Raw genomic sequence first — 22741 nt, 5'->3', positions numbered from 1 at the left:
ACTATCACAAGGCCTCACGTGTCTGCAATCGGTACTCAATTTCGTCTTCACCAAGGATGATTCGCTAGAAGGGTGGGGAGGCAACTGGCAGGACCTACAGATCCAAGGAAAGTGGTTGACTCGTCAAAAGGCTATGCACATTAACAGCCTGGAACTGAAAGCTTTTTTTCTCACCCAGATGGCCTTTCTTCCTAGGATAGCAGGATCCTCAGTACTGGTCCGTATGGACAATTCGACCAGCATGTTTTAAATTAACAAGCAAGGGGTACTAAATCTCTCACACTGTCTGACGAACCCCATTAGCTTTGGAGTTGGCTCATGGCCCACAAGATATCCCTGAAGACCAGACATGAGTCTGGAGTACACCACAACCTGGCTGACACCAAAGACAGTTGCCACAAGTGGGAACTGGACCATCTACAGCTGGACACAATCTTCTCACTGTGGGGGAACGAGCACTGGATCTCCGCGACAAACAACAACATCAAATCCCAGTTCAACACAGGTCTATATCCCCTCCCAGGATCGTGGGGAAATGCCCTTTCGATGAGATTGTCCGGAATGTATGCATACGCTTCCCCCCTCTACCCACTAATTCCCAATGCTCTCAACAAGATGAAAGCAGAACACTGTCCCCTCATTTTGATCGCTCCCAAGTGGCCCAGGCAGCAGTGGTTTACGGAACTACTCATCTTCCTGTCATAGATCAGTCCCATATGGCTTTCAACAACGCAAATGCTCCTGACGATGAACCAGGGCCAGATATTACATCCACAGCCAGCCTCTTTCCACTTGCAATCATGGCACCTGAGTTCTATGAGTTCTGAGACTTGAAGATCTCTCAGGAATGCAGAGACATTGGGGACGTGGCTGACTGCTGAGGAAGATGACCGCTTCTTAGAGCGGCTCTGTAACCCTGCTACCTCATCCCCTGAAATACAGCAAACAATCTGCCCCCTAGCCGTGACCCAACCCACTACAAGGTCTGCAGGCTTTCGGGATGCCATATAAATCCTTGCCCGACCGCAGATTGTGTAGTATTGAATGAGGCCTGTACAGCGGGGAGGAGCCCTTTAATAATAATAATAATAATAATAATAATAATAATAAAGCACCTGGTTACACCGACAGGTGTGTCCCCGCACTAGGAAAACAGCTACATGTGGGGCTGGGAAAAGGTAGGCGCAGCTCACATCTGGTAAAGCCATGTGAGTATCGTCGATGAAATAAACAGCAAGCAGACAGGAACAAAGTTGAGAAGGATTTTATTGTAACCTTTAAGTAAGAGACCTCATCCTCCAAAGTCCAGCATACAACTGACTTCAGTTTGAGACCAAACATTCTATGAAAGCTACATTCTACAGTGGAACATAATACAAGTGCATGAGCCAAGGAAGACAACTAGAAAGGTTGACTCAGCTTAAGCTGAGAACACTACAACACCTCCCTCTTATCACCAACAGAACAACATAGGTAAAAAGAGAAATGAACATGTCAAACAAAATCTTTCAAACGAGAAGGAGCAGATCTTTCTCTTTCTGATCTTCTCACAGTGTTATCTGGCAAAGACGTGGAAGGAAGAGAGGCATTTAGATCAACATCATTAGAACAGCATTTGGCAACTCTATTGAGGTTCCAAACCTTACAATCCTGCGTTCCAACAGCATTACCTAACAGTTTGATAACTTTGGTAGGTTGACTATATTTAGAAACACCAAATTTGCTCTCAGGTAATTTTATCCTCACCATCTCTCTACATTTATGACAGTTTTCTTTACAGCTTTCCTTACATCATACACACTCTTCCTCCTATCCATTTCTTCAATCTCCCTTTCTCTCCAACCGGCTGTGTTGTCATCTAAACCAGCAACACCAGAAAGTTTTGCAGAGATCCAAGAAGGTTTGAGATGAGTACAGGCCGACCTTCCTTTGAACAAGGTAAAAGGATTTACACCAGTTGAGGAATGCGCTGTGAACCTATACTCACAACCTTTTTTTTTTAATAGCTTCTTCCCAGTCAAAACTGGACACAAGAGCAAGTTGCATGGCTTCCTTAAGGACTCTGATGAACCTATCAACAACACCATTACTTTCAGGGTGATAAAGAGATGCACGTTTAAGCACAATTACTCTTTCATCCAAAAAACGCTCAACAACACCTGAAGTGAACTGTACACCATTATCCGTTAGTACTGAGCTTGGCAAACCCTCATACGCGAACAAGTCATCCAGAAAAGAAATTACTAAAGAAGAATCTACTTGATTGACTATTTTAATGAAAGGCCACCTGGAAAACATGTCAACACACACCAACACATACTTATCCAGACTCTTAACCTTGACAGGTCCTAAGATATCTACAGAAATATCCACCCAAGGTCCTGTGGACTGTTTCCTGAGAACCATTGGTTGAGTCTTACATTTGAGTATTTTGTCACTTACAGAGCACTGGACACAATCCCGCACAGATCTCTCAATTTGAGTGTCCATAGCAGGCCACCAATACACTTCTCTGACCCTTTCCTTTGTCTTGGCAATCCCCATATGGCTAGAGTGAGCATTTTCAATTATTTTAGGTCTCAAACTTGTAGGAGGAACAAGTCTGCTTCCTCTCACCAACAACCCATTGAGCAAGGACAATTGTTCTCTAACACACCAAAATCCCTTAATCTCTTCATTGCACTCTTTCTTCTCACACCAACCATCACGTACAAAGACCATCACACGCTGCAAACTGGACTCAGTCTCCAACTCGGTTACCCATTCAGTCTCTGTGATAACGCCTCCCGTAACAACACATACTTTAAAATCTTCAGAAGTGTCTTCACCAAGAAGAGAAACATCCTCCTCATGCTCAGAGATAGAGTCACCACCCAGTCTGGATAAACAATCCGCCAGTATGTTGCTAGAACCAGGCAAATAAGAAATAGTAATTTTGAAGTCCTGCAGTGCAACTACTCACTTCCTTATTCTGTGAGAAACACAGTCAATCCCTTTACTCTCAAATACTTCTTTAAGAGGTTTATGGTCTGAAAAGACAGAGAACTTCTTACCCCACAGACATTTTTTGAGTTTGCGAGCTGCCCAATAAACGGCGAGAGCCTCTTTTTCAACGACTGAGTAGTTGCACTCAGCCCCTCTTAGAGGCCTCGATATAAACAAGATGGTGTTGTCAATCTTTTCTCCTTGTTGCAAAAGAACAGTGCCAATACCCTTGCAACTGGCATCCGTCATAATATATGAGTCTTTGGTAGGGTCAAAACTAGAAAGATTTTGAGCATGATTGAGACAATTTTTGATTAGATCATATTCAGCACAACAGCCTTTGTCCCAGACAAACTCCTGTCCCTTCTTTAGTAAGGTTCTCATTCTCTTAGTTTTCTGGGCAAATCCTGGAACAAATGTATTATAAAACTCAGCCATGCCAAGATATTTTACCAATTCATCCTTATTCTCGAGATATTTAAGATTGATAATCGCTTCCACCAGAGACGGCTTAGGCTTGATGCCAGCCCCAGAAATCAAATGGCCAAGATATTCTATAGTATCCACGTCAAATTTGCACTTGTCTAGCCTAGGAGTAAGACCTGCGTCTTGTAACCTACTCAAAACTTCACACACTCTATCATCATGCTCTCTGAGAGTTACACCATGCACTAGAACGTCGTCTTGGTAGACCTTAACCCCACGAAGACCAACCAAAATGTTCTCCATCACTCTTTGGAACACAGAGGCGGCTGAAAGCAATCCAAAAGGCATCCTTAGAAACTTATAGGTGCCAAAGGGAGTGATGAAAGTGGTGAAGTCTTGACAAGAGGGGTGAAGCCTGACCTGATGAGAAGCAGAGAAAAGATCTAATGAGGAGAAGTTCTCAGCCCCATCCAAGGAAGACAACATATCTGTAATATTGGGAAGTGGGTAATGATCAACTACCACAGCCTTATTGAGTTTTCTCATATCGATTCATAATCTTGCCTCACCGTTAGGCTTACGGGCCATCACCACTGGAGAAACCCATTCTGTGGCTTCAACCTCTTGTATAACATCATTTGTTATCAACTAGTCCAACTCAGCCTTCATCTTGTCCTTAACCAGCAGTGGAACATTTCTGACCTTGGCAATCTTGGGTATGGGTATAGAGTCCTTCTTTAGATTAATAAGATGCAGGTATTTCTTAAGGCAGCCAAGTTTCTTGTCGAAAACATTCGGAAATCTTTTAACCCAATCACCATGTTCTGACACCACAGATACACGAGGAAGATCTCTCAGACGTACAGCAGGAACTTCGTTGGGGTCAAGATAGACCCCAAGGTCTCTCTGATGCGCCCAACTGATAAGGGAATCCCCCTTCATTGATAAATACATTTTTCCAGCCGCGATCCTTCCTTAGAAGTCAATTGTGCCCATAAAACAACCTAAGAGATTGATTATCTGACCACCATAACCCCTGGGAACAATGTCAGGTTTGAGTAGTTTGACTTTGTTTACTAATTATTTCTCAAAGAAGGACCTAGGTATTAGTGTGAGTTTGGCACCAGAGTCAAATAACATATCCACAAAAGAGCCATTAATTAGAACTTTCTCTATTGGTCCATCCACTTTAAAGTCATCAACTTGACATACCACAGATTCATCCTCACTGTGATCATATATATCCACCTCCCTCACCTTTCTTTGAGTTTTGTTGGATCTACAACACCTAGAAAATTGCCCCTTTCTCTTACAAAAGGAACAGATTGCTTTCCAGCCGGGACAATACTTCGCATTAGCCAAGTGACCAGTGTTGCCACACCGAAAGCATTTGAAGGTAGAGGGTTTGGTAGTAGGGTTTGAACTCTTGTTGTTACAAGGTTTCCTGATTCAGGAAGAGATGTTTTGTGTGGAAGAACTGAGGCGTAGGCTTTAATTTCTTTAACCTCAGTTGAATTCTTTTTCTCATCAATGTTATTCTTGCGAATTACTTCAGAACAGGTGTTGGAATGCTCATGCAATTTGAGAGCAGTTATTACTTCTTGAAGTGTAGGATTGTCTTTCTGCCACAAACTGTCCTTGCCTTTTTCTAGAGATGAACCAAGCATGAGCTGATCTCTAAGTCGCTCATCCAGGGTACCTCCAAAAGTACACGTCGAAGCCAGTTTGCGTAGGACAGTGACATATTGTTCTACGGATTCATCCTGCCTCTGCATTCTCCTTCCAAAATGAAAGCGTTCTAACACCATGCTCAACTTGGGAAGATAATGCAGATCCATTTTCTTAATACATATTTCGTAATCATTAAGTGACCCCCCTTCGGCATCAGATAAATCAGGAAGGTTCCCAAAGACATCTTGTCCCTCTGAGCCTAAACAGTGCATAAATAATGAAGATTTTCTCTCCGCACTCAAAGAGGTGCCACATACCCTTGCATAATGAGAGAAGACTTTTTTCCACCTGAGCCAAGGTATGGGTGGATCTCCAGGCTCAGACAGAAACAATGGTGGGGCTGTAACGTTTTGCATGGTTAAGAGTAAAAGAGAATGTATAAATAAAGTAATAATAAAAATGTGTGGTGTTTACCTGGTTGAGGTAAATGAAAGTATGACACAACTGTAGGAAGAAAATGAGGTTATGGCATGCAAAACACAGAATAAAATGATTTTAAACACACTATAGAAAAAAAAGGCTCAGGCAAGTAAAAAAAACAAGTTCAGCTAAAGGCAAGCAAGAAGGGCGTTCAGGCAATGATCTGCTAAGTACTGAGCAGATCAGTGTGGGAGAAAGGAAGGAACCTCTTTTGCTTTAAAACGTTGTGCTAGAGAAGCCCTAGACCCTCGAAGGCAAACTTAGGAAAGTTGCCAGGATCTGTGAGCGTGAAAAGGCTGTGCTGATCAGCGTGGAAGGAAAGCACAGATTTAAAGACAACTGGTGCAGTTGAGAATGTCAAAATAAGCTGTGCCAATCAGCGTTACTAGAGCAAAAACATTGACTTGATCAGCATTCTGAAAAGCTGTGCCAATCAGCGTGGAGGGGTGAGCTGTGCAGAACAGCGTAAGTAAGAAACAAAGACTAAATCTCACTTGATAATGTAGGGACGTCGTAGGCTGACGGCGCTGCGTGAGATGAAGCAGGGATGCAGCACTCGGCAGTCGGATAAGCTGTGCTGGACAGCGTCGCGTTAAGAGCAAGATGACGCTTAGCGTAGTGATGTAAGCGCGCTGCGCGCAACGTCAGCGCGCAGGATGAGGATGCGCTACGTCAGGCGCATCGGTGCTGGTAACCCGGAATGTTAGATAACGCGCTCCTCTCAGTGCGTCAGAGATGGTGTGCTCGTGGAATTTACACGTCGCTCCAGGAAAAGCTGACGCTGCTGCAGACACGACAGGTTGCTAGGAGCTCGGCCAACGCTTGTTGTGGCCGAGACCGCTGGTAAGGGGCAATTCACATCCAAATGTTTGTAGAATGATCTGCAAACAAGGAAATACCGCTTCCAGTCCATGAAATGAGAGACCATCCAGTAGAGAGTGACACCGCTTTCAGTCCATGAAAAGAGACACGATCTAGTAGAAAGCAACCCATGTAGAAAATAGATTCCAAGGTAGAAACAGGAAATACAATCCTGAAGCAGAGGTGCATTGGCCCTTTGTAAAAAGTAAAGTGTCCAGAGAGGGTAGGAGGCAAGTTTAGAGGCAATCCATTTAAAGATAAAATAAATGCCAAAAATGACGAGCTCAGTTGAGGTCTATATGCGTGGGTGAAGTCCAATCGTCGCCAAAATTAGGTTTGGTCGATGAAATAAACAGCAAGCAGTTCAGAAACAAGGGGGCTACAGAATAATTTGGTGCATTTTTTAGACTAAGTACGCCGTTTCAGAATTGGGAACAGACAAAAAACAGAAAGACCAGACGGGGGGGGGGGGGGGGGGGGGGGGGGGCGCAGGCGCAAAAACCGATGCAAAAGCAGGAGTCCAGACCCGGTATCAGAGAAAGCAAATGAACAAACAGTAACAATGGAAGTAGAGGGGAATGATGCACATGATGAGACTATACAGGAAGAGGTTAATTTGGTGGTAAACTTGTCAAACTATGTATTAAATCAAGATGAACTGTCTGCTATGAATAAGGGCTTAAGTTTTTGTCCAGTAAATAGAGGCAATTTTCCAGACATACATGTTGATCTGTTTAAATTTTCAAGATTGGCGAAACTTAAATGTCACTTTGCATTTGAATAAGGTCAATAAAAATGTTGAACAAAGATCTGTGGTTTCTTCAGATTTATCGGTGTCAGCTGTGGAAAATGTGTCTTTGCTACTGTCTATCATGGAGGGGGACTCTCAGACTGTGGAACAGACCATGAAAGACATGGGTATGGAACAGGACTACACACTGGATAGTGGTCTACACCCCAGTAGCAAGTTTATCCCACAGGGAGCCCATCTAAATAGTATTGACGTCTTCCACCAACAAGTTACACTAAGTCTGCACGAACTGGAAGATAAATTACTTACCTCTAACAAATGCTATAGGTATGAAAATCTTAACAAAAGAGAAAGGATATTGTTAGAAAAGATCAGGAACCATAAAGATTTAATAATCCGGGAGGCAGATAAAGGGGGAAACATTGTCCTCATGAACAGGAAGGACTATGAGTTGGAGGTATATAGACAACTATCTGTGGAAACATGCTATAACAAATTAACATCTAACTCCTATGCAAATGCATCTGCATCAATCAAAGATCAGTTAAGCCGGGGGCGCTAGAGGGCGCACTGCGGGATGGTTGACTAATCGGTCAGCTCCGCCGGACGGGTGCAAGTAAAAGCGGATTTTCACCCCAACAAATACCCCCTGAGTGACGAAAAGGGTACCATTGGGAATCGGACCATGCCGAGCATACAATAGCAGTATGGGAACTCCTGCTTCACAGTCGGCATTGGGCGAAAAGGTGAAATAACGGAGTGGAGGTGAGGAGCGAATCAAGAGGGCCGCCCCCGACGGTCGGCTCTGATGGACATTACTCTGCAAACACTAAAGGAAACTGTGTGATGAGCCGACAGTACAAAGACCGCGTATCACCGGGACCGAGGGAAGCCGAAACGGTAACGTGCACTCTGGCGGGAGGAGTCAGCAGAGTGAGTTAAGGGGTTGCGTTCCACGGAGAAAAACATGGCGGCAATAATGGAACGCATCCCTTACGCGGCGCAGCTGTACCACTACGGGGCCGCATGAAGGCAGGGCGACTCCCGACAATCTGGAAAGAAGAGCGAATGTGGTGGCCTGAACGGGTGGGGCATCTCGTACTTGCAAAGAACTCCTGCTCGCTCGGAGGACGAGCTACCACAACTACGGAAACGGGAAGAATCCAAAAATAAAATGGCGCTCACACCTACATGACGGAGCCGAGTGCACAACCAGCCAAGCTGACTGCCGAAGGAAACCGAGAGTAGCCCGCTAAAACATATGCACCAGACAAAGGGGATGCAGAGCAGAAGAGGCGGATTGCAGTACAACTCCTCACTGACTGCTACCGAGGTGGGTGACACGCAGGGACCTGCATGCGTGAATCCAGCGTGTGGGCGAGAACTATGGGTGGCGGTGCAGGCGAGAAATTGCCACAGTCCTAAAGCTCCCGGGTGCAGCCTCTTCCACACAGCGCTGCAAGCATACCGAGAGTCAACGAAGTGAAGCGCTGCGCAGCAGAGGGAGGGGTTCTCAGACTGCCATCTCGACCCCGATATTAATATAGCAAAGTTATTCAACGGACATGCGGGTAAACGTGTTGGCAGATGCATAACTCCGCGACGCAGCGGACGGCGAAAACACTCCAACGGCGAACTCTCACCACTACGAAAGCAAAGACACCAGAAAGCCCTGGGAACTCACGACGAAGCCCTCTACAGAGTACCAACATCATAGGAAAACCGGACAAGCAGCAACCTAAGCTGTCATTAGAGGCAAGGAAGCAAACCAAAACCAATGCGACCGCTTCAGATGTGGAAGGGGAGCCGGACGCCAATGAAGGGACCGGCATGGAGGCAGTCCTAAGGGCAATTCAGCACAGTCTACAGGAAATGAATAACAAACTGGACAACGTGGTGCAACGTGTAGACAGCATGGCAGCGAAAAAAGAACAGCACGATGAACGGATTGTGGAGGCTGAACAAAGGATCTCCAGAGTGGAGGACGACTCCAGATCCACAATGAAGGTATGTGACGGCATGGTGAAAACGATGGAAGTCCTCAAAGCGAAGGTGGAGGACCAAGAAGCGAGATCGAGACGAAACAACGTCCGCATTTCCGGCCTGCCGGAATCAACAAACACTGGCAGGATGGAAAGCTACATCGAGAAGATGCTGACAGAACTGGAGCGGAAAACCTGTCTTCTGTGTTCCTCGTCGAACGCGCGCACCGTTCTCTGGCGCCCACTCCAAAACCAGGAGCAACTCTGCGCATGATAATTGCCCGCTTACTCAACTACCGAGACAGGGACACAGTCCTCAGACTGGCCAGAGAGAAGGGTACCATCACATATCAAGGTAATACCCTGGAATTCTACCCTGACCATACAATGGCGGTGCAATTGGCGCGCAAGGAATTCGCAGCTGTAAAAAAGAAGCTGCGTGAGCTAGGAGTTGAATACGCAATGCTATACCCGGCAAAGCTCAAAATCACAAACGCGGGCAAACCCGTGATTCTCCCAACGGTGCAAGCAGCGCAGGAATATATCAAGAGGTTGGGCAAACGGCGCAAGGCACAGGACAGAGATGGCCAGCTAAGTGACAACGATTGAACCGCTACACAAACACATGTCACCGATGTAAAAAGCACTACATGACACAGGTGACGCCGCCGAACTCGGACCGCACTGAACTTTTGCGGGTTGACAATGCAGCGGGCAGAAGCAAACAGACGACATTCAAGGAGGAGGATGGAAATACCGGTGGAACGGAGCCAGATGCACACACAGGAACTGTTGACAGTCTGATTGTGAGTCAAGGTCCTGAACAGTGAGCTATCTGACAGTCAAAATAGGCTATAAGGCAAGTAAGAAAACAAGGTGCTGGAACATGGAAGTGAGGCCACATGGCAATGGCGGTAAGATGCGGCGTCATACATGCTAGATGGTGTACACAGGGCCCAATCTGCGTAACTGAGGTGAGGACTACTATGAAATCAGAGGGGCGGGAACCGTAGAACACTCAAATACCACGTCCGATTTCAATAACCACCACTGCAAACGGGGACCCAACGCATTTATAGGGATGGTGCATTTGTTTAACTACTGACTATGGAAGGGGGAATGAGGTGAAAATAAGGTAGCGTGTTATACTGTTAAGGGAACGCGCCCGTCCACATCCATTATGTGGATGGAGATGTGTGCACCTGGCGACACCCCCAAGCGGGTGCGCCCCAATTCAAGTTTTGGTACTAGTTCTGTTATCACAAGGGGATGGCTTTGGCAAAGTTGGGGTGCTGAAGTGGGAGGGGGGAGGAGGGGGGAATTGGGAGATGTTCGACTTAATTTACTGTGTCTGAGAAGCATTGCAACCTCTTTATTTATTGTATGCACTGTATTGCAAGTTCTGATCATAGTCAGAGCAAGTACACACACCTGTGGAACGGAGAAAACGGCTACCATATTGGGTGGGGAGGGATGCTCTAACAAACACCAGGAGACCCAACAACGGCAAACATGACACGCACCACAGGGTTGAAATTTATCACGTGGAATGTAAGAGGCCTAGGTAACCCGAAGAAAATTCGACAGATGTTCGCATATTTTGATAGATTGCATATAGATGTAGCCTTCCTGCAGGAAACGCATATAGCGACTAACAACACATCCACATTAGGTGCTAGATGGGCAGAATCGATCACCAGCTCAAACTACTCATCCTACGCTCGAGGGGTTAGCATTTTGATCAGAAAAGGGGTGCATTTCGATATCTCGGACACACACAGAGACTCCGAGGGCAGGAGTGTGGTTGTGGTGGGCACAGTAAGACAACCAAAAATAACATTGGTGAACGCTTATGGCCCGAACATAGATGACCCGGGTTTCTTCGAGAAAATATGGAACAAATTGGCAGATATCCAAATCGAGCATATATTATGGGGAGGCGATTTCAACGTGACATTGGCGGAAGGGGTTGACAGATCACCAAACACACTGGAACCCCACGTGAAGGCGAGGGCGACACTCCTGAACATTATGCAAGACCTACAGATGGGGGACATATGGAGGGTCCAACACCCTGGAGAACTAGTGGCAACGCACATTAATGCTGCACACAAAAGTTGGTCCAGACTGGACTACTGGCTGGGAACACAGGCAGTGATGTCATGGACCATCCACATAAAACATCTCCCACGTACACTTTCAGATCACAGCCCTGTGCTGCTAGAGATAGATATGCCACACTATGTGCCTCCGCCCTTTACATGGAGATTTAATGCAACAGCGTTGAAAGACCCTATATACGTCGACACTATACATAGAGCAATACTAGACTATTTTGAATTAAACTGCCCCACGACAGAAGACCCTTGCCTGCTGTGGGAAGCCTTCAAGGCTACACTACGGGGGGTGTGCATTAGCACGACCACGGGCATATTAAAAGACATAAGGCAACAACTAAAAACACGTGAAAGAGCCATACACACACTAGAGCACAGATATACACAGACTAGAGACACGGCGTTGCTGGGGGAAATTCAGGTCCTCCTGACAGAACATCGACAATTTGTAGAAGATGAACTTAAATATATCTCCAAAACGAACAACGGCTAGAAGATATAGTGAGGGGGGTAGACCAGGGAGAGCACTAGTGGAGAAAATATGCACAGGACGACAGCCACAAAACATCACAGCTATTAAAACCAAAGAGGGACCCATGACTCATGACATAAAAGGGATACTACGTGCATTTATGGACACGTACGGCACACTATATGAGGCACGCCCCTCGCTATCACAAGAGGAATTACTGGATTACATGGCAGACATCGAATTAGCGTGGTTAGCAGATGGGCATAGGGAATATCTGGCTCGCCCTATTACGGTGGAAGAGGTGGTGGACACCATCAAGCGTCTCCCAAATGGCAAGGCGCCAGGGCCCGACGGCTACACGATAGAATTTTACAAAACATTCGCTGACTTGCTCGCCCCACACTTAGTGAGATTATATGGAGCAGCGCATGAGGCGCAGGAGCTTCCGGCATCTATGAGGGAGGCATTGCTGATTGCTCTACTTAAGCCAGGTAAAGATGGGGAGCATTGCGACTCATACCGCCCACTATCGCTCATAAACGTGGACACAAAGATCATAGCTAGTTTATTAGCAGACAGACTAAAGCCGCTCATGCCTCTACTGATAAGACCCGACCAATCTGGCTTTATACCGGACAGGTCAACGACACATAACACACGCACCCTATTCGCGCTGGCTCATTATCTGGCCCCGGAAGTAAAAGCAGTGGCAGTGCTATTAGACGCGGCCAAAGCGTTTGACACGATAGATTGGTCATATCTGCAAGCAGTCCTAATACGAATGGGGTTCCCTCCAATCTTCACGGGATGGATCGCGATGCTCTACACCAATTTGACAGCGCGCATTAAGGTGAACAGGCATGTCTCGGAACCTATTGCTATATGCCGTGGCACTAGACAGGGGTGTCCGCTCTCGCCGATGCTGTTTGCTCTGGTGTTAGAGCCCTGGCTTGCAAAATTCGACACCACCACCATTACTCGGCCATACAGCTACCGACACGTCCAATACACATCTCCCTGTACGCGGACGATATGGTGCTATACGTAAAAAATCCGGACCAGCACCTTAACCCACTGCTACGCGAATATATCCAATTTGGCTGGTACTCGGGTCTCCAGATCAACTGGGCTAAGTCCCTTGTCCTGGCGTTAACGGACGGCACACACCCAACGGCCATGGATTATCCACTAGAGTGGCAAGATGAGCCGACCAGATACTTGGGTGTATGGTTCCATAGGGACCCGGAACTTGTCATCCGGACCAACTACGGGAGAGTACTCTCAACCTTAGACGAGAAGATTAAACGATAGAATAAGCTGCCGTTGTCGCTGGCGGACAGGGTGGCAATTGTGAAAATGGTACTTCTGCCCAAGTTCCTATACTTGTTTAATAATATCCCAATAAAACCTCCTGCGGAGGTGTTTCGAAATATCAAAAAGTTGGTGCTAAATCTGCTTTGGGCGGGAAAGCAAGCCAGACTGGAACTACGAACAATGCAACTGACGTATGCAGAGGGGGGTTTCAAAGTGCCAGATCTATATCTGTATTATTTATGCGCACAAGCGCAATTCGCGCATTACTGGTACCACGAGATTCCTTTCTTGACACATGTGGCGGTGGAAGCTAGTGATGCAGACCCGATCCCGCTGTCCAGCATACTGCCGCATAAACGAGTTAGATTACACGAGCGATACATAAACCCAGTAAACATCACTGCGGAGGCGTGGAGGCTGATGGGCAAGATGACTAATCGCCTCCCGCTCTATGCACCTGCGCTCCCACTGGCACATCACCCAGCGCTTTGGGTCACACAGGAGCAGGTTGGGATGGAGTTACTGAAACGGGCTGGTATTGATAAGATGGGAGATTTGTATAAAGAAGGGGTCTTTCAATCTCTAGACAACTTGGACTACATTAGCAATCCGACACTACTATTCCGATTTAACCACTACAGATTACAGAGGGCGGTGAAAGAACATTTCCCTACATTCCCTGAAGAACCTCAGACCCTGACTTCCTTGCAACTAGTTCTCACCACTCCCACAGCAGCCCACCTAGTGTCGAAATTATACACAAGCATGCAGAGTGACATAGGTGGAAACACAGAGGGGATGAGAGGTAAATGGAGCAAAGTCTTAGATGAAGCATTGACAGAGTATTGGTTAACCATGTGCCTACTCACTGGTATGTTAACTGCCAATGGGAACCTGAGGATCATACACTATAAATACGTGCACCAAATGTACTACACACCTCAGAGGCTGCATAGATACGGGTTGAGGGAAGACTCCAGATGTGTAAGATGTAGGCAGGAAAATGCCGACTTTATGCACTTAGCATGGCACTGTCATACTGTAGCGCGATACTGGGAGCAAGTGACAAAGGCCATAGGCGACATGCTGGGGATATCGCTGGAGTGTAAGGCAAAGATCTGTTTGTTGGGCATTGTCCCGCAGCTCCGGGCTGCGAGGCGTAGGTTCTGCGTGGTAGCACTTTTAATGGCGAAAAGAAGGGTTTCCTTACACTGGAACAGTAAGATAGGGCCGAAAATGAAAAATTGGCTGGAAGATCTGACGTACTGCCATGACACACTGGCCACTTATGAAGAGGAATTGCCGTTGGGTTCACGCCCAAAGGACTATTGGATGTATTTGCGTGACTACTTGTTGACGCACACAAAGGACCAAATAGAATAAAGGGACCATATATGTGCTGAAATCATAGTGCACAGGGATGAGTCATATACAGTTATTAATGGAGAGGGAGAATGCTGTGACACAGTGACTGAAGATAATTAATCTCAGGTTGTTTTATAGTAGTTGAAGGGTTTATGAACTGTTTTATTTCATAAACAAAAGTTGTTAAGAAAAATAATACAAAAAATGTAAGAACATGAACATGCTTTGCAGCGTATACAGCACTGTTTACTACTCTGTATGCTTTTACATGTCTCGCCGCCGGTCCCAAAAGATGTCAGCTGATGGGCTGTGTACAGTACTAAAAGTCTTATATAACTTGCACCTATATGTAGCCAGCCTCGAAAGGTTGTAGGCAAAGATATGTATTTCACCTATGCGAAATGTGCAATAAACATCTTACACCAAAAAAAAAAAAAAAAAAGATCAGTTAAGCCATTGGATGGAGATTGGCCTCCTCTCGGATACTGAACACAGATATCTATGGGTGGAATATCCCAGATATCCGTGTATATACCTATTGCCCAAGATCCATAAAAAGGCAGTTTTCCCTCTGGACACCCCATAATTGCAGCTATTGGACCTTTAACTGAACCAATGGCTCAATTTGTGGACTCATTCCTGCAGCCCCTGGTGTATAATCTCCCGTCTCACATCAAAGATACTATGGACCTGCTAAACAAACTGGATGGACTACCGTGGGATGATTCATTTTGGCTTTGCACACTAGATGTGGAATCTTTATATACGTGTATACGGGAGGACCTGGGTTTAAGAGCTGTAGAATACTTTCTTTCTTCACGCCATGCCCAATATTATGATCATAACCAAATGCTCTTGTTAATGCTACACCTAATCTTAGATAACAACTTTTTCTTATATGACACTACCTGGTATAAGCAGCTACAAGGGACCGCAATGGGGTCTAAGGTAGCACCGTCATATGCCAATTTGTTTATGGGGTGGGTGGAAGCGAGACATGTATGGGCCCATGCAGCATCTCAGTGGACAGAACATATACAATTTTGGGGCCGTTACATCGACGATGTTATTGTCATTTGGTCAGGATCGCAAGACAGTTTTAAAGCCTACTATAACTACTTAAATGACAATGCCATGAATGTAAAATTCACTATGAGCATGTCTCAGGCTAGAATAGAATTTCTTGATACTACACTTTATGTGAAAGACAACATCTTACAGAGTACCTTATACAGAAAAGAAACTTCAGTGAACAGTCTTTTACATTACAAAAGTTCACATCCTACTGCACCAAAAATGCCATCCCTTTTGGTGAGTTAGTAAGAATCAAAAGGGACTGCAGTGAGACAGCAGAATTTGAAAAACATAGTTTGGATTTGGTACAACGTTTAAAACAGAGGGGGTACAAGAAAGAGATTCTGAAACAGGCAGTTGAGAAAGCAAAAAAATTAGATCAGGGAGTGACCTTAACACCTAGAGTTAAAACCCCAAAGGAGAGACTATCGTTTGTCACCACCAGCTCCAATCTTAATCAAGACATATATAAAATATTAGCTAAAGACTGGCATCTGTTACAAGGTGCCCCGGGCATTGGTAATTTGGTTCATCATAAACCCAACGTAGTCTTTAAGAGATGCAAAACCATAAGGGAAACCTTATGTCCAAGCTACACCCGACCAACACGAGAGAGACAAAAACTGTGGCTAAGCCCCAAAATGGGTTTATTTCCCTGTGGGTGTTGCAATATGTGTGCACAAGCAAGCCAGATGACTAGTTTTAAATACAACACAGACAAAACCTATGACATCAGATTTGTTATCAATTGTTTGACTCAGTTTGTGGTTTATGTCATTATTTGCAAGTGCAACAAAATCTATGTAGGGAGTACAGTCAGGTCACTTAAAACACGTATACAGGAACACAAACGAGCCTGTATAAACCAAGACTTGTCCTATGCGTTGGTGTCACATCAGTGCAACAGCACGGGTGATAGATCCAACTTTAAATTTCACGCAATTGATCATCTACCAGCATTAGAAAGGGGAGGTGATAGAAAGTTACAACTGCGCCAACTGGAAGCTAAGTGGATCTGTAGGCTACGTGCCATCTCGAAAGGTCTAAATATCGACTCAGAGATGCATTATTTTCTACAATGATACATACAGGTGTGATAAGATGTAAGATAGCACCAGGAAAAGTTAGTTATTTACTTGTTTTATCTGTTTTTTCTGTTTCTATTTGCAATTAATTTTCTATTGGAAGAGCGAGGTACCGATTGTATCATCAGAATCTGTAAGTCCAATATAGTTTCCTTCTCCACAAGATGATGTTGAACCAATAATCACTTAAATTATACCGCAACCTTTAAATATAATGATTTCCAACCTAGGTTGCACTGTATAGTCCCATGACGACCCTGGTGACGATACAACACAACATTTATCAGTGACCTTTCCAAATCTGCCTGTTTGCACACTTATTCCTGAAGTAAATGCTTAGACCTATTTGGTCAAGGCTGCGTTAACTATCCTCTCTTTCCAAACAATCGAACTTCTAAATGGCTAGAAATGTCAACTTCTCCCCTAGCTCTCAGCGCTTACTTAGTCCCAAGGCTTATCCAGGTTTTCGTTATAGGTGGTGTTAGCACTCACAGTATAGACGCGTGATACCTAACCAGAGGTATAGTGGGTTCTCGCTGGTACACAGCAACAACACCTCCTCTGTTTTACCGATTAAAATATGAGCTCTTAGATATAAAGAATTGTACCAGTAACGGCATTCTATATAATAATTTTTAATCTATTGCAAAGGTTTACCTTAGCCTGCGTTATGTTAGGGGTCTCTTCCCCTTTCTGTGTACGGAAATATGGTTAGTTAAAAACACTAACCTTATCATTACCCCTTAGGGCCTTTAATTTAGCCCCTGCCGATCGCGTAGGTTCTTACTGGAATTGGACATAGCACCATTGGTAGAAACCTGTGACATCTAACCCATGGTACGGGGGGTTCGCGCCGGCACAGGGTGACTAAACTACTCTCTTTTGAATTTCACTTCTTATTTTTTACCTTTTTCATTAGAATATATTTTGAGCAGTCTGGTGCCACGAATAGAATTAGCAACAGCATTAACATGATCTAAATTCCTTTCTTTGCTACATCCCTTGTCCGAAGTTAAAACTACAACCCCGGTATATACATTGATGCCGGTCTCCACTGGTTCCAGTACGTGTTTTCTGGGACACCGCGTTAATTTTCGCGCGGGATACAGGTGAAATGAATTTTTTAATTAGACTCAGCATAAAAAGGGGCCAGGCTAGCCTCTCGTCTCTCCACATACACTTTCCGGAAAGAAAGAAGAAGGGCTCCGACGTAGGAGGTAAGGACAGTTGCCTTGACTGGTCCGATGTAGGCTAGAAGTCGCTTTCACGGTGGGATGGATGTTAAGGTCAATTGGGGCCAATAGGGTCTTGTACTTAGATCTCTTTGTGCTTCTATTTGCTGTAAATTGTTGGGCACATATGTTTAGAGGGAGCCATACGTTCTGTGAGTCATGAGTTGAGACACGGGTATCGAACGTATATCGGTTACTTTGGCAGATAAACGATGTCTATCTGACCCCTAGAGGGAGCTGTGGACATAGAGATTTTTCCGACGTTGTCATAAATACAAGCAGAAGCAGTGGATACGAGGATTGTGTTTACGGGGTTAAAAGAATGATATAATTATATTTTCGTGTAATTTAGTAGTATCTTAACTTTGGAAAAGACCAGGATCAGCGGATGTAAGAGGGGAATAGGCTAATGTATATCTCCATCTTATATTTGCAGACAGTACTTTGTGCCTTAATCGGCACGGTATAGCGACACGGCTATTTTCTAAGTTTTTCCCTCATCCTCAGAAGCAAGGAATTTGACAACATAGAAAGGGTAAGCGTGCGTAGTTTATTGTGTATCACAGACATTGTGTGCAATTTCTAAAAAAGATTTATTTAGAATTATTGTAAATCGGTGGAATACTATCTTTTTAGATCACAGGACAATACCTAATCCCTTAATGAAAGCGTGATCTCAGGAAGTGGGACATATTCGCCAGTGTTTGGGACTACATTAACGGAGATACCCAGATTTGGAGTCATTGTAGTACCAAGATACGAAACTAAGGTATACTTATTGAATACTTTGTTATTAGCAATCCCATGCATATTATTAGAGCCTTAATCACCTTGACTTCAATAGCTCTCTATATATTTTTTAGGAAGTTGTTTCACATTCCTTTAATAATTTTCAATATTGTCATGATTCTAGTGTTTTCCACTGCCCTTAACTTAGGTGACCTATGACTAAATGTGAAGTTTGGAACCTCTCTCTTCCAATAACATGACATTCTCTACTGTGATACATTTATGTACAAGCTTGTGCATGCCAATATTGGTAGTACCATTCCAAGGACAACTAATATAAATATATGTAACACCTATAGCAAATCATGTGTTGATCTTGGCTCGTCTGTTTTAGCTACTTTGATGCAATACTGTGGCATTTTGATAGGCCGTTTGTTAAACTCTCTTTTTCTCCTTTTTCTGATATTGATATTTTAAATGTGAGTTTTTTATAAATAAATTTGTAATATGTCATAATTGTTTTGTAAATAGGTATTATATATGTGTGTGTTTTACACTTTATTTATGATGTGTATATATACATTATTTACAGCCCTGAAGAAGCCCGTGTTGGGCGAAACGCGTAGGCTGTGGATTTTATGAAACACAATAAAGGCACTTGAAAATCACGTCACTGTTTGGAAAACTATTACTCCTGTCATCTATGTTCGTTTATATGTATGGCATTTAAAGCTACAAATATGTACTGATACACTTTGCCTCTCCATAGTTGTGCAAAATAAGTTTATATGTAAAGACCAACATTGGTGGCTGGTCTTAGGAATGGGGCAAGAGTGGAAACTTTAGCGTGAACCAAAGAACGGTTGTAACAACTGTCTGTTAGTGCAGCAATAGTACCTGCCACCTTTTCTGTGCTGTAAACTAAAGTTGAGAAGGTTTTTATTGTAACCTTCAAGTAAGAGACCTCATCCTCCAAAGTCCAGCATACAACTGACTTCAGTTTGGGACCAAACATTCTATGAAAGCTACATTCTACAGTGGAACATAATACAAGAGCATGAGCCAAGGAAGACAACTAGAAAGGTTGACTCAGCTTAAGCTGAGAACACTACACCATGTTTTCACGTCCTGTACTCGATTTCGGCTTGGTGAAGGTCGGGAGCCTGCAAGGCACTTCTGGAGGTTGGTAGTGCTTGGTGCCGCGAATGCGACCGCCATGCATGCAACACACTACTAGTGTCTGAGGGGGAACAGAGAGTCACCTTCCCGCCTCTCATACCACTGGCAGCTAGAGGGGAGTACCATGCGGTGTCTGAGAAGCGGTGTTCTGACCTGCAGAAGAGTCGGAGTCCGTGGCGGAGTGTGGCACATTAAGAGGGCCTCCTGTGAGAGTTTCCCTCGCACAAGCGGCCAGTACGGTGACTGCAGCACCCCTGGGTGAACGGCGTGGCAGCTGCTCGACGCCGCACTAGTGACACTCAGAGGTGGCAAACAAGAACTAACTGCACCACTGAATTACGCCTTGCTGATTGTTGTAGGGTGGAAATAGAGGCTTCTGTGAACGCTTTGCCACACAAAAGGAGTGCGGTGTCCCACCTTGCCACAACATACTTTGTGCTGGGGTGTTTAGGGGCTGACCCTCGTGTGACCCCCTTCATTCGGCCATATGCTGCATGAACCCCGTGTCTAGGAGAGCTCCATGCCATCTGATAGACGTGGTTTTGAGGACATTGGTAGGGTAGAATACATGCAGTGAGAAACCCGACAGCCTGCGTGGAGGTGGCGATAAGCCCCATACCGATTCTTGCAATTGCTTCAACAGAATGACAGGCGGAAAGAGTATGCTCAGCTCCCACCAAACCAAACTGGACAAATTTGAGCTCCCAATGACCGGAGGTTCAAGAGGGCTCCCAAAACCAACTACCCTCCTCGGCCACCCAGTTGTCTGGGGGTGCCACTCTGTTTCTCTACGATATCATGGCAGCCATTCAAGGGTTAATTCTCGCTGATGTAGCTGACCTGCGCAACATGGGGGCAAGAGTTAATGAGGTGGAGGATTCAGCTGCAACTCTTCGTCAGGAGACAGAGGTCCTCTAAGTACAGGTGGGCAAACTACAGGCCACTAACAAAATCCTAGAAGCTAGACTTGAAGACTACGAGGGCAGATGTAGGCATAATAATGTCCCCTTCTGGAAGTCCCTGAACAGGAAGAAGAGCCAGCCACAGATCTATTTGTGGAGGACCTTATCCTTAACCACCTCCAACCCCGCGCCCTCCAAGTATTTTTCTATAGAAAGGGGCCAACAAGTGCTGGGCAGGCGGCCTCATCCAGGTGCACCACCGCAACCCATCTTTGCCAGCCTCTTCAATTTATGTAACTGTGACGTTGTGCTTCAGACAGCCCGCAGCTCTCCGCCGGTGGCCTTTGACAATGCAACTATAACTATTTTCCCCCAACTTCACATTGAAAGTACAGAGGCAAAGACATAACTTTCTGAGAGTGTTCTAGAGGGTGTTTTAGCCTGATTAGTCATAGTTCAAGTGAGGTCCTTTTTTAAAAAGCACATAGACAAGCTATTAAACTGATGAACTAGTGCCATTATAGCCTACGATAGTTATACACACTTCTTTACTATGGTACCGTGGGACTCTCACTATGACGACAGGGAATTATTTAAGCATGTGAATCTATGAAAGATAACAATACTGAATAACTGCAGTTACAGGTAAGTAATTGATTTTCTTTTACTGCAAACTGGTGCACCAGGCACCCAAAAGGTTCTAGCAGCTGGATCAGGAGTCAGTAGACCTCTTTCTCGCACACCTGAACTGCCAGCTCCTCACCTTTATGAGCTAGCACCCAGAAGCTTGGGCAACAGACACCTTCCTGCTGGATTGGTCCCAATTTTGTTCTTATGTCTTCCCTCTCTTTGCCCTTCTAGGCCTGTTCACAAGGTGCTTCCTACATAACATGATAGTGATCTCATCCCATTGGCCCTCTCATGCCTGATTTACCCAACTTCCAGAGCTTGCTATGGACTCTCCTCGTCTCCTTCAGTTACCTGCTCCTGAATCCAGAGGGCTAACCCAAAAACCCATCTGCTGAGCCACCTCTACTTGTTTGTGTGGAAAATCTCTTGGGATCTTCAAAATGGTGAAACCTATCTGAAGTCACTGCAGACCTGGTCGGCGAGTTCTGGACTCAAGGCACTTGCTGAGCTGGAGCTTCTGCCTCAAAGGCCCCTTACTCTCATCTCCAATTAATCTGTCTAACTTCCTTTCATCTCTATTTTCCAACAGTCTTACCCACAGGATTATTAATGTTTATCACTTGGTCTCTGTTCTCTGTAGCCCAACTGCCTTTTTATAATTTATCCTCTGTGGGTAAAACCTTTTGGTCTGCCGTCTCATGAAGGGCATCTGCCTTAAGAGACCTACTCAACAAATTCCGGCCCTAGAATCCCTCACCCAATAAGCACTCAAAAACTCGTCTCCGCTCTGTTTTTACTTGACGTTTTATTGTATTTGATTGGGGTTTTCAGAGAGTTACCTCTGTATGCAGTTTTCATATTCATTTTTTTATAAGTTCCTCCCAGCTCCGCTTTTGTGACTTTCTAATACATGGGCAAAATCTGTAATAGTCCCCATCTTTAAGAAAGGCAATAGAGGGTTTCCTAGCGGCTATCGCCCAATATCTCTTATTGTTTCCTCAGTTAAGGTACTAGGATGGGTGGTGTTAAGCCAACTAACGGGCTGGCTGGAGGAAATTAATAAACTTTCAGTCTTGCAGTATGGTTTTAGAAAGGGTATGGGCACGATAGATCAATGTCTAAACCTGCAATTATTGATCGGGAAATATACAGTTGCCAAGAAGGGCGCACTTTTCCTGGCTTTTATGGACCTGTCATCGGCCTTTGACCGAGTGAACAGGTCCAAATTGTGAACTATGCTTCTGACTTTAGGAGTTGATAAAAACATTGTCCACTTTCTTGCAGATCAACACAGGGGCCTATCTGCTACTGTGAGGTACAACCAGATGGGCAATTGTACCGAAGGAATACCTATTGTTAACGGTGCCAGTCAGGGGTGTATCTTGGCGCCCCTGCTTTTTACACTTTATATTAACAACCTGGATTCCACCCTACGTGCTTCATGTAAAGATATTCCGCGTGTTGGGAAATCCTTTATGCGGACGAT

The sequence above is a fragment of the Lissotriton vulgaris genome, chromosome 11 (assembly GCF_964263255.1).
Source record: "Lissotriton vulgaris chromosome 11, aLisVul1.2, whole genome shotgun sequence".
Taxonomy (NCBI): Eukaryota; Metazoa; Chordata; class Amphibia; order Caudata; family Salamandridae; genus Lissotriton; species Lissotriton vulgaris.
This window is presented reverse-complemented; position numbering follows the sequence as displayed.